This window comes from Bos grunniens, chromosome 5, assembly GCF_055505025.1.
Source record: "Bos grunniens cultivar Pamir isolate PY7600 chromosome 5, Bosgru_T2T1.0, whole genome shotgun sequence".
Lineage (NCBI taxonomy): Eukaryota > Metazoa > Chordata > Mammalia > Artiodactyla > Bovidae > Bos > Bos grunniens.
The window spans coordinates 52,184,123-52,197,505 of NC_141169.1; the positions used below are offsets into that span (position 1 = coordinate 52,184,123).

Genomic DNA, 13,383 nt, shown 5'->3' on the forward strand with positions numbered 1-13,383 from the left:
CTTGCCTAGAGAATCCATGGGCAGAGGAGCCTGGTGGGCCACAGCCCATGGAGTCGCAAAGAGTTGGCCATGAGTAAACAAGTACATTGGGTGCAGTCTTGGTGTTGTACAACACATCCTTGAGCCTACTTTAGACCCAATAATTTGTACCTCTCTTTCCCTCAGCCCTGTATGGCCCCTCTCCTCCCCTTACTGATAACCACTTGTTTGTTCTCTGTATCTGTGGGTCTGCTTCTTTTTTGTTATATTCACTAGTTTCATGTATCATACAGAAATATTTTGAATTAAAACTTTCAAATAGTTCACAAAATCTAAATATTAATGTTACCGCTGGGCCCTAGCTTTAACTTGACCAAAGTAATAAAATATTGTAACATCTGTGACACTATCTTATTGAAGCAAACTTGTGTCCACTCCCTCTGGTTTAGTAAAGCCAATCTACTCTCTCTGGGTTGTGGTGAAGGAAAGAGCAATGTTTACTGTAGGCACCAGACAAGGAGTGCCAGTGCTGTTGCTCAGAAAACCCAGAACTCCTTGTCTGATGTCTACAATAATCATTGCATTTTCCCTTACTACAACCGAGTGTCGGTAGACTGGCTTTACTGCCCAAGGGTGAGTGGACCCAAGTTTTGGTTTGGTAATTCAGTTCAGTTCAGTTGCTCAGTTGTGTCTGACTCTTTGCAACCCCATGAATCGCAGCACACCAGGCCTCCCTGTCCATCACCAACTCCCAGAGTTCACTCAGACTCACGTCCATCGAGTCAGTGATGCCATCCAGCCATCTCATCCTCTGTCGTCCCCTTCTCCTCCTGCCCCCAATCCCTCCCAGCATCAGAGTCTTTTCCAATGAGTCAACTCTTCACATGAGGTGGCCAAAGTACTGGAGTTTCAGCTTCAGCATCATTCCTTCCAAAGAAATCCCAGGGCTGATTTCCTTCAGAATGGACTGGTTGGATCTCCTTGCAGTCCAAGGGACTCTCAAGAGTCTTCTCCAAAACAATCACCCCAGCCTAGCACAATTTAAGATGGCTAAAAAGTGAAACTATGTTCCACATTTCTTTGTAAATGTGGTAACCAGTATTACTTATACCTGTAACTGATGAAAGGAGTATGTGACCGTCTGTCAATGGTTTTAGTGTATTAGAACTATAAAAGCACAAAACTTCAGAGCTAGAAGGAATTTAGTCACCTTGACAAAGACTAGTTAAATAAGGTATGGATATTGGCTCCAAAGCAAGATCTGTGAGTTATCGCTAGATATAAGGGGTTTGTAAGATTTCCTGGATCCATCAGGATCATTTCTTTGTTTTAGATTTTCTTTTTCCAAATTCATTATTCATACTTATTCATTTTTGCATAATCCTCTAGTCACTAGATTAAAGTTTTGCTCATGGCCAAACTTAATCAAACTGAACCTTAGAAGACTCTTCATTTGAGCCCTTATGCCTACTGTTCAAGTCAGCGCTCAAATTGACCAAACCTGTAAGGACATGACCTTTCAGCATTTTGCTATTAAATTTCTGTAACGACTGTAAGGTTCCTTTATCAAAGACACTGCTTATCTAGGCCTTCGGTACAAATCCTGTCTATAAATAAATTAAAGGTTGGAATTTGTAAAACGAAAAAAACTCTCTGAAGCCAGATACTCTTCCTTTGTGGAAAAGTTGAAGTCCCAGTTACAGCCTGTAAAGCGTACTAACCCGGATCTCCCTCTAGAGGGAGACATAGTCCAGCTTTTACATCTGCCCTCTCATCTTTTATTGCCTCTTTTTCTTCAAGACCGCAGTTTGCTCTCAGAAGCAGGTGCGGCTGCTGAACAGAGGTGGCTATTGGGAAGAGAGATCGAGGGAGGCGACGCCGCCTGGTCCTGCCCTTGTATTTTCTAGCTTAACTCAACCTGGAGTGTTGGCACCTGTTTTCTCCTTGCACCTGCGTTCTCCTTGCACCACACAGGGAAGCCAGTCATTCCGAACTCCCTGGACTTCCAGGCTGGGTGGAATAAGGGGTCTGGGTGGAACAGGGGATTCTGTCCTCTACGGTGACTTTCTAAAAGGTACCCACTAGTGTGTTTTTGACAGTGCAGCACCTAGGGTGCGAGGCGGAGAGGAGGCTTCGGTTACTAAACCGCTTCTTTTTATTCTGGGGATCTGATTTGTTTCCTCCGCCTTCTCCCCCGCCTCATCTCTCCAGTTCTTTAGCGAACTGACACAGACAGCACCTGCTGGCTGGTGTTCGATGTTGGAGCTCGCACCTTCTCGGTGGTGACGGTGCCAGCGTACTGGGGACAGGGGGACAGCGGCGATTTCCCCTCCATCCAGCCCATGATGCCTAGAGGAGCAGCGGCTGGGCTGCGTGGGGTTCTGCCCGCAGCACTTCGAGGCGGGATTGAGGGGCTGCAGCTGGCTATGAGTTGCTGTTAAGTGGACTTGGCGCCAAGTCTCGGAACCGGCATCAGCTGAGACCTATCTGCTAAAAGCCGGAACACAAGCGCCTGCCTGCACTGGGCAACTCCAGCGTCTTGAGGGCGGAGGACAGCGAGCTCGGAGCCTCTTCTCCGTCCTATCCAGAACCTCCCCAGCCACTCTCGCACGTCGGAGACCCGGGACCTGCGAGCCAGGGAACTGGAGAAATACGCGGCGGAGGCTGCTTTCCTGAAGGTGAACCGTTCCGTCCAATTGCCTTTCCCCAGAGAACAAAGGGGAGGGCGGGAGAGAGTGAACTGAGGATGTGTGCGTGTGTATCTGTGTGAGACGACGTGCAGCGGGAGGAAGAAAAGTCGTTACTCGGCGTTTTAAAAGCAAACAAATCAGAGATGGATAAGAGCGGCGATTGCTGCGAGACCGCCTTGATTCTCGCAGTGTGAGGAGCTGAGCGCACCGCGCGCACCGGCGAGGACAGCGGGCGACCGCGGGCGCTGGCGAGGGCTGGGGACTTTGGCTTCTCCCCTAGCCCACAAATCTTTTGATTACTTTGACTCGTGAAAAACGAGAGGAGGAAAGACACGTCACCTTCCATCCACTTTAAGGGGATTCCAGTTTGGATGTCAAGAGATTCCTGAACCCTCTTTGCTATCGGAGGAGGAAACACACGCGCGCGCGCACACATACACACACGCACGCTCGGGGCCACACTCACACGCCCTCCACTAGCACACACCTCCAGACTTCGTTTCCCTATGCCCCAGAACGGTAACGGCGGATTGGCATCTTGGAAGCGATGCGAGAGCGATAAGGCTGGCGCGGGTCCGCGGAAGCTGCAGGAGCATCGCTAGGTGTTGCCGCCACCAGGAAGCCGGGCTGCAGGTAGGTGCCGGCCGCGCCTCCCGCCGGCGCTGGGGACTCGCGCGGCAGCCGGAGGACCTGGGGGTCGGGGGCTGTAGGGAGCTCGCCGGGGGACAGCGAGGGGGTGATAGCAGATGCTAATTGGGAGGCCGGGGTAGGGGCGGGAGTAGAGGAACGCCGAGGGGGTCAGAGCAAGCGAAGGAGGTTCCAAGAGCCTTGCCCTTCCTCTCTTCTCTCTCTTCTCTGCCCCATTTCTCCTAACACAGAGAGCCACCCGGCCGAGGACTGAAGTGGGTGTTAATTCTATCCCTCTACCTAACCGATCTCGGTTGGTAATCATTTTGGACTCCTAATAAGAAGCTGGGGGTCGCGTATAAGGGACCCTGACATCAATAGCGTTTCAGGTCCTCTTTCTGAAATCCCCACTTTCTGTCTACTTCTGATTATTTCTCGGGCCTGTCTGCAGAAGGTGGGTGTTTCAATGAGGCGATTGCTTTCTCCACCTCTGACTGTTTTCATAAAGAATCATCTGGATAAGTTCTGGCGCCGTGTCTCCCTCCGTAAAGGCTTTACTTAGATTTGGTAGCAGACGCTTTACTACTGAGATAAAGATCTAGTAAAGGATACTACGGGAGAGGTTTAGGACAAGGATCGTTTTAGGAATAGCGTTCAGAAAACAAAACAAAACACAGCTTCGAGAAACTGACGGTTTTTCATTTGTTTCCGGATGGATGTCCCCACAATCTTGCTAATACTACACGGTTTTTCTGACCCACTGCTTGCCTGGCCCTTCCTCTTCTATTCCAGAAGGCCAGATTCCACCAAGAAGTGTTTTCTTTTAGGCCACTGTCAGTGGGAAACCTGTTATTTCCAAAAACTGCCTTTGCAAAGGAAAGTTTGAGGTCCATCGCCCTCTTTCCCCTAGAACTGCAGGCTGAGCTATCTAGTCTCCACATAAAGAGGACGAACTGTCGGTGCTGGAGAGCCCCTGAATGATGCGAAGCTTTCCGAGTCAGTGAGTCAGTATTCCACTTCCTGAGCAAATGTTAAACAATTGCCTGGAGCATGTGGAATCACAGGTGTAGTCACTACAGTAACTAGCTAGCCACTCTTCACCTGGTGCTGGGTGAGTTGGGCTTGTGGCCATAAGACAGAAAATAATCTTTTTGAGAGTGTTAAATACCGTCTTGAATTTTGCAAGCTCTGTTCTTGAAAAAACAAAGCCAAACCTGTATGCAATCTTTGCTCTGTAAAGTAACCCCAAAGCAGCCAGTGCATAAGGGTCTTTTACTCATGACAGGATGAATTTTAATGATTATTGACTGCATGATAATTATCTGATTCCTGTCTTCCCCAGCTAGATTGTTTGAGACATCAGCATTCAGACTGTTATCAATTAACACTTTAAAACTGATCTATTAGGCAGTGTAAGTTAAGACAAATGAGTAATTAATTTAAGATTTCTGTGTAAAGTGCTAAATGGCAATAACTAGCAGAGGAGACTGAAAGCACTTCTAAACCCTTTAAAAACCAAGCATTAAGATTATCTGTATTTATTCCAGCCTTCCAGTGTTTGCACATGTACTCTCAGACTGGTGAATCTTTTACAGTTTCAAATCTCACATCTAAGATTATTAAAAATGACCGGACACATTTAATCTTCTCTCTCCCTACTTTGTCCTGTTTTGGATCACCTCCTGGGTCAGTTGTTTGCATATTGACCTTTGTAGAATCCTAATTTTTAAAGTTATCAGTAGCCATTGAAAGGCCATTACTAACCACACTGGAGTTTATTTTATTTTCATTTTCTTAACTTCCAATGAAAAAAATTGGGTTACATTATTTATAGATATAATACTATGAGAACAGTGTTACACTGCCAACTGACTTCTTAGATACTTAGATACTTTTAAGAGGCATAACACAGTTTTAGTATGTTGCTTTTTTCAAGTTAGTTTTTTTTTTTTGAGACTGGAATCTTGATTCTTGCCTTTAGCATAGTTTTATAGTTTAGGGTGCTTGAACTTACATATTTATACATAGTGCTATGACGTACGTCTCTTAAGGAAGAACCAAAAAACTTGGCATAAAAGCAAACACCTATAGTGCTACAAGTTGTGTTAAAAAGGAACCTAAGGTTACTGAGTTCGTGTGATTTTGAAGCTGCAAAGTATTAGCTATTTTAAGTGACAGATTGGAGAGTGAAGATTCATTGACATCCCATGGATCTATGTGAAGAAAGGTACATATTTCTTGAAGACTGCTTTATAGTGTTTACTAAACACCAAGTTATAAAATGTCATAACACAGCTGTAAAAAGATCTGTTTTTAGACATGGCCACTTTTCCTTTTTAAAAATTTATGAAGTGATGAAACTTAGGCGGTGATAGGTTTTATGGAAGTTATTTTGTATAGCATCGAAGTTTTAGTGGTCCTGGATTCTATATCTTCAATATAGTATTTTAATTTTGATTCTTTTACCAAGTGTTCTTGAGTATTGAAATGTTGAAAGTGCATTTTAGGGTTGATTTATCACTAATTGCAAGTTATGGATTATCCTATATAGATAGGCTAATATGTGCTTCTCTAGCATTTTCCAGGCTTTTTTTTTTTTGAATCATGAGCTCTGATAAAAGGTACTGTCAGATTCTGCCTAAGTTTGGCTGTGGTAGCAAACTGATGGGCGTTTGCTTCTCTAGTGCATGTCCCAAACTAAGAATGTTCTAAAGTGTCATCAGTTTATTTCTAATATATTTGAGACGATGAAACAACCAGAGTACAAACAGTTCAGTGCCCCTGCTTTTACTTCTCCAGTATTTTATTAGGGATGCCTCATTAAGTCACATTATTCTGCGACTGTTTTGTTCGTTGAAGATTCAAGTAAAAATAAGGAACTTGACTGTGCAATGCAGTTTTGTTTTCTAGGTGAAAAACCATAAGTTGAAGTAAAATAAGCATCTAATGTAGTCCCCTTTGATCTATACCTGACATTTACAAATGCAGTTCATCAACCTGTTATTTGTAGGGCTCCATCAAAGCAAAGAGAAAGAAATGCATTAACACAGACTGTTTCTAGATATGAAGGCCAAACCAGCTGCATCAACCTCATATCTGGTCCACATACCTGCACAGTGTTTCATGAAATATATATTGTTTATGAACCATTGATTTTAATGCCAGGTAATACGGTGAATTTGCCATTTTGTTTGAAAATTCTTTGATTTATTTTGAACTACTTGGAGCACATGGAACTGTACCATTGAAAGAGGAATGTATTCTCACAATGAGTCTTTTTAGAGAACAGTCTTACTTTAGGTTTAGAATGCAGTCTGAAATAAGGGAGAGGGAAAGTCAGGCCCAGCAAACAGCAGCCTAGGAGTTGGTTTTGGTTTTTAAGTTGTCATTGACCACTGGTAATTTTTAGAGAGCCTGATTCTGTTCATTTGGCACAATGAGTCAGTGCCCTTGTCAATGAAATCCAGCTAACAATTTTTGTCTTCTCCTCATTCTTGACAGAAATTTTAAGAGGAATGGTTAGACGTAATTGGAATGTGAAGAAAAACGGAATTTAAATACTTTTTTTCTGGCGATATGACTCTAATCTCGACTTCTATATGTTAATGTATGTACATGCATACACACATCTGCATTTAATGTATTGAAGGGGAGAGAAGGCCTTTAAAAAAAGGTCTACATTTTAAAGGTACCTAATATTTCACTCTTTTACATGATTTGACCTACAGTGCAACTGTAGCTGTCATTTAACAAGGTTGCTTATAATTGAGCTTTAATCTTTGAGCCACTGTTGCAGGCAGTATTTTTTCTCTTCAGTTCTCTCTTTTGGAGATATTTTTATTCATTAGGCTACAAATGCAAAAAACATCAGTTTTGTCCTCTATGTAAGGGCTTTTTGGAATGTGTTTATTGACACCATGACTGGCAATCTCAACACATTTTAAACAGTGACTATATCTATATTCTCTTTATTGAATATGTACCTCTGCAGTCAAAACACAAACTGTGCATTACATGAGAGAATGCTATTCTGGTTTCAAATGGTATCTATAAAATTTCCAGAAACATATTGATATTACACTCCAAGTTTGTTAAATTTCCTGAACCCACCTACTTCCAATGTGTGTACTACATGTATGTGTTGGGTTTTACCCTAGACTATAAGTATAGGCCACTTAGTGATTGGAATTAGTGAAAATTTTATGCAGTTGATTTTTATTAACATTTAAAAAATAGAAGACTTTCAGGTTACTTGGGCTTTATATAAGACATGAATATATAAGCTATGAGGAAAGTATTCCATTTTATTCACAATTATCCATATGGGATATATAATATAACTAGGGAATCAGAGCTTATATGCTTTTATTTGATAAAGTCCTTTTAATCACTTCCTTTAGTCTCCTAAATTACTCCATAGCACCTGTAATTATTTTATGATTTACCCTGAATGGCCAGTTAGAGAAGTTACATCTCCCTTTCCCCTAGCAATAGCCAAAACATACTTATTCAATTACATTTATATTTATAGTTCTCCTTTTACACAGTAGATTTTGGAAACTTTTTATATAGAGAGAGATTGGATAATGTGATAATGCTGCCTGCTTAGCAATTATAGTGGTAGGCTGAATTTAGTACTTTGACAAAACGGGGACAATCAGCCCAACAAGTCTCCTTTGCTCTTTTATCTTCTTGAGCTATAAGTCTTCATATAGAGCCTGGAGAGTGCAAAGTAGCTTTTGATGAATGCAAGGTTTGTTTTACTAAATATTTTTGAGTTTTTTCCCTGCTATGAACTAGTCACTGTATAATTGCATGCATGTGAATGGGCAACTGTGTTGACCTTTAAAGGTCATGCAAAGATTCTAAGCCTTACTATTTGCAGTGTTAATTGGCTATGGCCTCCTATTGCTGCATATGGAGCTTTCTGTTGAGTTTAATAATACAGAACAGATTATGGAGCTAGCAGATTATACAGCTCTTTATAAGTGAATTCATGAAGATATCCATGGTAGGCACTGTGACAGAAGATTTTTTGAAAAGCCTATATGTGCTTTAAAGTTAAAATTTTTGAGGAGAATCACCTGGGCTATGAGAAGACAGATTATTTCTGGTGCAAAAAACTGATCATTGAAAATTATTTTTGTGTAAAAACCGTGCTTTGGTTTTATTTGGCTCTGACTGAGTTTTCACTCTCAACATTCTTGGAGATCCGCAAAAGAATTGTACTTAAATATTAGAGAAAACATATGCTTGTTCTTTCCTGCTCTGTTACGATAAAGGCCATCTAGATGAGAAAAGCAAGGTGTGTTATTTGTTCTAGTCGGCATTATCCTGGCTTCATGTTTTTTGACTTTATAGATTGGAGTAAGCAAAGACGGGCAACTACAAAAGGGTTATGTGGTCATAGGAATAGTAATAACAAAATCTCAGTCTAGTAATAGAACACTGAGACTGTTAGAATATGTTCTTCAAGATAACAAGCCCTTTAAATCCCTAGAACTTAACGTCTACTCAAATAATAGAGCTTTGTGCATTGATATAGCCAGTTTGGGACTGCTCATATCAGTCAAGAATTCAGAAGTGGTCAGTTCAGATCATTTAAGGAAAGCAACATATATACTTTTTAATTTATATTAGTTTATGACAGTTCCAAATTATTTAAGGTAGAAAACCTAATTACTGTTACTACTTCCTTCTTAGTTTAGTTTTACCTTTTCGTAGGGGTATGATGGATGGCATACTCAAATTTGTTGGTGCTGAAGAGTTCAGTAAATTCTTCCTTAGAATGGCCATCAGACATATCAGCAGCAGTGACCTGGTCCTGCTTTGGTTTGTATTTTCTTCAGAAAGTTGGCTTGAATTGAGTGAAACAGTTCTAACTTTAGTTTTCTTTCATGGCATATAAGGAGAAAGGAGGTAGATCATCTACCTTTTGGGCAGGCAATCCAAAGGCCAAGGGTATTGACATCTCAGACTCTGGAAACAGAGGCCCCATTTTGGGCAGCTTTAAGTTCAAGGAAAATTCTAGCCTATTTTTTTTTTTTCCTCTAGCTTTAGGTCCTGAAATGTTATATCACAGTAGTTTCCTGCTAAGAAGCATATTTAGCATTTGTTGCAAACTTCTTTTAGATTGATTGTTGGTGTGTGTATAAATACACCAGAACTGGGTCAAAATTTAGACTTTGCTATTTGAAGATATATTTGCTCATCACATTATTTGTTGAAGGGTTAAAATTCATTGGCTTGCATTTTGGTTAGCAAATAAATTTTGAAAATGATTTTTATAAAACCCGTGTGGTACTGTGGTGAGACCTCTGGAAATTCTTTTGTAGCTCTACCAATAAATAACCACATAACCACAAGAAAATCACTTTACTTCTCTGTGCCTCAGTTTCTCAGCAATATATTTTTTTCATTTAAGTTTTCAAGATAATTAAAAATGTATTTTTTTGCTGTGTCCTGACCTATTAAGCTTCATGGTGTGGGAAATGTAATAATGCTGCAGTACATGCCTTTATTTAGAAAGTCAAGAGATGGCTAGCATAGAAAGTTTCTGGAACACCAGTAAATGTTCCATAAATGCTTTTCAGTAAGCAGTTTGTCAAAGTTCAGTTTTATATGATTGGGATGGTGATGATGTTAATGATGATTATGATGACAACTAAAGACTATAGATGAAGGGACACAAAATCGAATCAGACTAACTCTTATTCTGTTTATCCATTTTTCCTAATTTGCATGATGCTTTTTTGTTGTGGAACAAGTTGTAACAGGCCTTGAGTCTTTGGTTTGTTGGAGTTACGTGTCTCTTCTCTACTGCTGGTTTTCAGAGTCACCGAATGAAAATGATTTGGTTGATTAACCCAAACAGAACTAGGTTAACAAATGAATAATCTTCATATACCTGTTGATAATTAAACACCTTCATTCAAAAATCTGCATGTGAACTTTTGACAATTTATACTCCTTGGGAAAGTCCACAGATCTATTCAATGTCTTGAATACTCATTAGGTGCTTGGGGGTATTTCAGTAAACAAAGCTACAGAATTTACCATTTTAGTATAATACTTGACGTTTTGAAATGAATCTGGAGGAATGGTTCAACAATGTATTTGTGTTATAGCTGCTTTTACTATTCTTGTTTATAACTGGAGAATAGTTCCAAAAAGAAATAGTTAAAATATCTGAGTTGGAATGAGTTGTGAAGAATAATATCACAATATATATTTAAGGTGAGGTAATATGTAGTTAAGTGGGTTGATTCTAGCTCAAAAGATGGATTTTTAAACCAGTGTAACACAAACAATGGCTCCTTTTCCTGTTTTATGTACATGAAAGAAATAAATTCAGATAGGCTAAATGACTTGATCAGTGATGTGATGCTCCCTAGAGACTCGTAAAGGGGTTGCAAATTCAAATGTGCATAGGAGTCTGGCTGGGAATGTGAATTAATGAAGCTGGCCATGGCAACAGACAGTCTCAGCTACAGTGTTGGGGAGATTGGGGGGAATGGTAGACATTCTGGCCAACATTCAGAATGGGAGAACTGAGCCTTGGCTCCATTTGTTGCCATGCCAGAATGTGGGCCTGGTGTTGCTAGATTTTCCGAATTGTAGAAGAGGACTTAGAAGTGTAGAATTTTTAATGTGAAAGTTTTAGATTTATAAATGATGCTATTCAAATTTGAAATACTGGGTGGGCCAACAGACATATCTGCAGGCTGTATGTAGGCCAAGGGCCATGATTGTGTCATTCTTGAGAGGGATATGTGAAGACAGCTAGCGAGGGAGATATGTGTATGCCTGCCCTTCTGTCGTCTGTAGCCACAATCCTCCAACCCCAATTGCATCTGGAGCCAAGGTGGTTGACAGCAAAAGGGTTAGCTGAAAGAGCTGACTGATCATAATGAGAGGTTCAATCTCACCCCTGGTTTTAGTTTTCTTCTTACTGACTCATTGTACCGTTGATGCTGAACTCATCTTGATATTGGTGGTACTTTGGAGGGTTTAAGCAATGTGCTGGGAATACAGAAGTTTAAGTGTATGCCAGATATCTGGAATAGCTCTATAGTTCTGTAAAACCATTTCCTTTAGATCAGTGCTTCTTAAAGTTGGAAATGTACACTAATCATCTGGGGAAATTTTGCTAAAATGCAGGTTCTGCAGTGGGGCCTGGAGATATTGCATTTCTGATAAGCTCCTGGGTGGAGCTAATGCTGCTGGCACTGGAGTTGCAAGGTTTTAGAGAGTTTCCTCACCTGAATTTCACTCCATGCAAGCAGAAAGGCTCCTACTATTACTTCTCCGACAGGCTTCTCATTGTAGTAAGCAGCCTGAACTTGGCCACTGACCTCAAACACTTGTCTCAAAGGTTCTTTAATTTGCCCATAGAATTCATAAGCGTTATGCTTAGTTTTCTAGTCTTCTATTTAGAGAACATATTTTCCCCCAGAACATGTCAGAAATTGCCTTTTCTTCACATATTAATGAAAATTTCATTTATTTCCTACAGTTTGAAGAAATAAGTTTATTTTATAAGTAAGGCATTATCTTAAACACAGATTTAGTCAAGTCAGTTTTAGCTCCTCAAATAATTTTTGTAATTTCAACAGTAACTTCTTTCTTTAAGGTTTAAATGTCACAATTTTGGCCACAATGTCTGGATTTTTGTTCAATTTAAGTAGTTATTTGGAATATGTGGGAGGATGGAGTTGGAAAAAGATGGTTTTCCTTGTGTGTTTATTGTGCTTATAACTTTTTTTAAATTTAAATTTATTTTAATTAGAGGCTAATTACAATAAAGTGAATCTTTCTCCTTTTCTTTTTTGCTCTGCTAATCAATCCTAAATAGCTTTCAAAAAAAAGTGATTTCTTTAACATTGAAGGCATAATAACTTATTATGTAGGGTATTTGACTTTTTTATAATTAATATTTTTTTTCTAAACCAGTTTTACTAATGCCAGAGGTGTTGTATCTCAAATGTGTAACTCAATTCAACTGAGAGATGACCTAGATCTCATGTTACAAGCCCAGTTAAAAAAAAATTCTGTTGCCAGTTTTTATCAATGTCCTGGAAATTCTCAGGTTTTCTTCTTGGTATGTTAATTTCAATCTGAGGTTAGATTTAGACATGTCAGAGGGAAGCAGTTTGTTTTCTTGCATGCTGAATGATTAAAATAGTTTGTAATAGTAATGCTATTAAATCTTACTCAATTTCTTTTAAGTGCTTTAGAAGTTTCTATTACATTGAATAGCTTTGCTCATAGCTGAGTAATGATGTGAATTGATTTTACTGAATCTGTTAGACTGTAAGCTCTGTGAGGCAGAACCATAAACATGTTTCTATTAATTCCTGGTACTTAGCACAGTGTCTGGCATCTAACAGGTACTTAATACATTTAACAGGAAAACGATCAATAGCTCATGTTGATAGAATGTCTTTTTGTATGTTGCTTCAATGTGTGAGGAAGTATTATATGAACTGTCATTTATTCTAATTGTGTTCAGTGTGGCTGTGTGTGTGAGAGAAAGAGGGTTTATTTTGACTTGGAATTTCCATCTCTAACCTGAAAGGTATATTGGCATTAAAAAAATAAATGCATTCTAGTCAAAACATCAAAGACAAAAAACAAAATGAGCATGCTGACCGATATTCCATTCTTTCTACAATTTATTGTAACCTGGAGGTTTAGAGACTACGTGTGCTTATGATTCTGCGGTTGTATAAATTAAATAATATTTGTCAATGTCAAATTTAAGTGTTGTTAATCACATATGGAATATATTTTGATTGCTCTTGTCAGTGACTTGACTCATCATTCATTAGGGAATTTAAAGCCATTTATTCTTATCCACGTAATTACCATTTTCATAATTTATCATGAGCCAGATTTCCTTCACTCTTTTGCCTTCAGAAACACTATTGACTGTGATATCATTGTTCTTGGTTTCAGTGATATTGAAAATTACTGGTGTTCTAATTTTAAATGCTATTTTGTACAGATAGTATGCGTTCAAGTATTGATTTTATTTTAGTTCTTCTGGGTTAAACAGAGCTTTTAAATGCTTGCCACCGTAGATGAT

General features: G+C 39.6%; 1 protein-coding gene across 13 annotated transcripts in view; it reads left to right on the plus strand.

Moving 5' to 3' along the window:
• Nucleotides 1-1,816: 1,816 nt before the first annotated feature.
• Nucleotides 1,817-13,383, plus strand: part of TAFA2 (TAFA chemokine like family member 2) — a 563,996-nt gene continuing 552,429 nt past the window's right edge. For 3 of the 13 annotated variants that reach the window (XM_086400264.1, XM_086400258.1, XM_086400262.1), the window contains exon 1: nucleotides 1,912-3,302. The gene's annotated coding sequence lies outside the window, so the exon portion shown is untranslated. Of the gene's footprint in view, nucleotides 3,303-13,383 lie in introns of all 13 variants that reach the window. The other 10 variants (XM_086400261.1, XM_086400249.1, XM_086400252.1 and 7 more) reach the window with 10 other exon arrangements.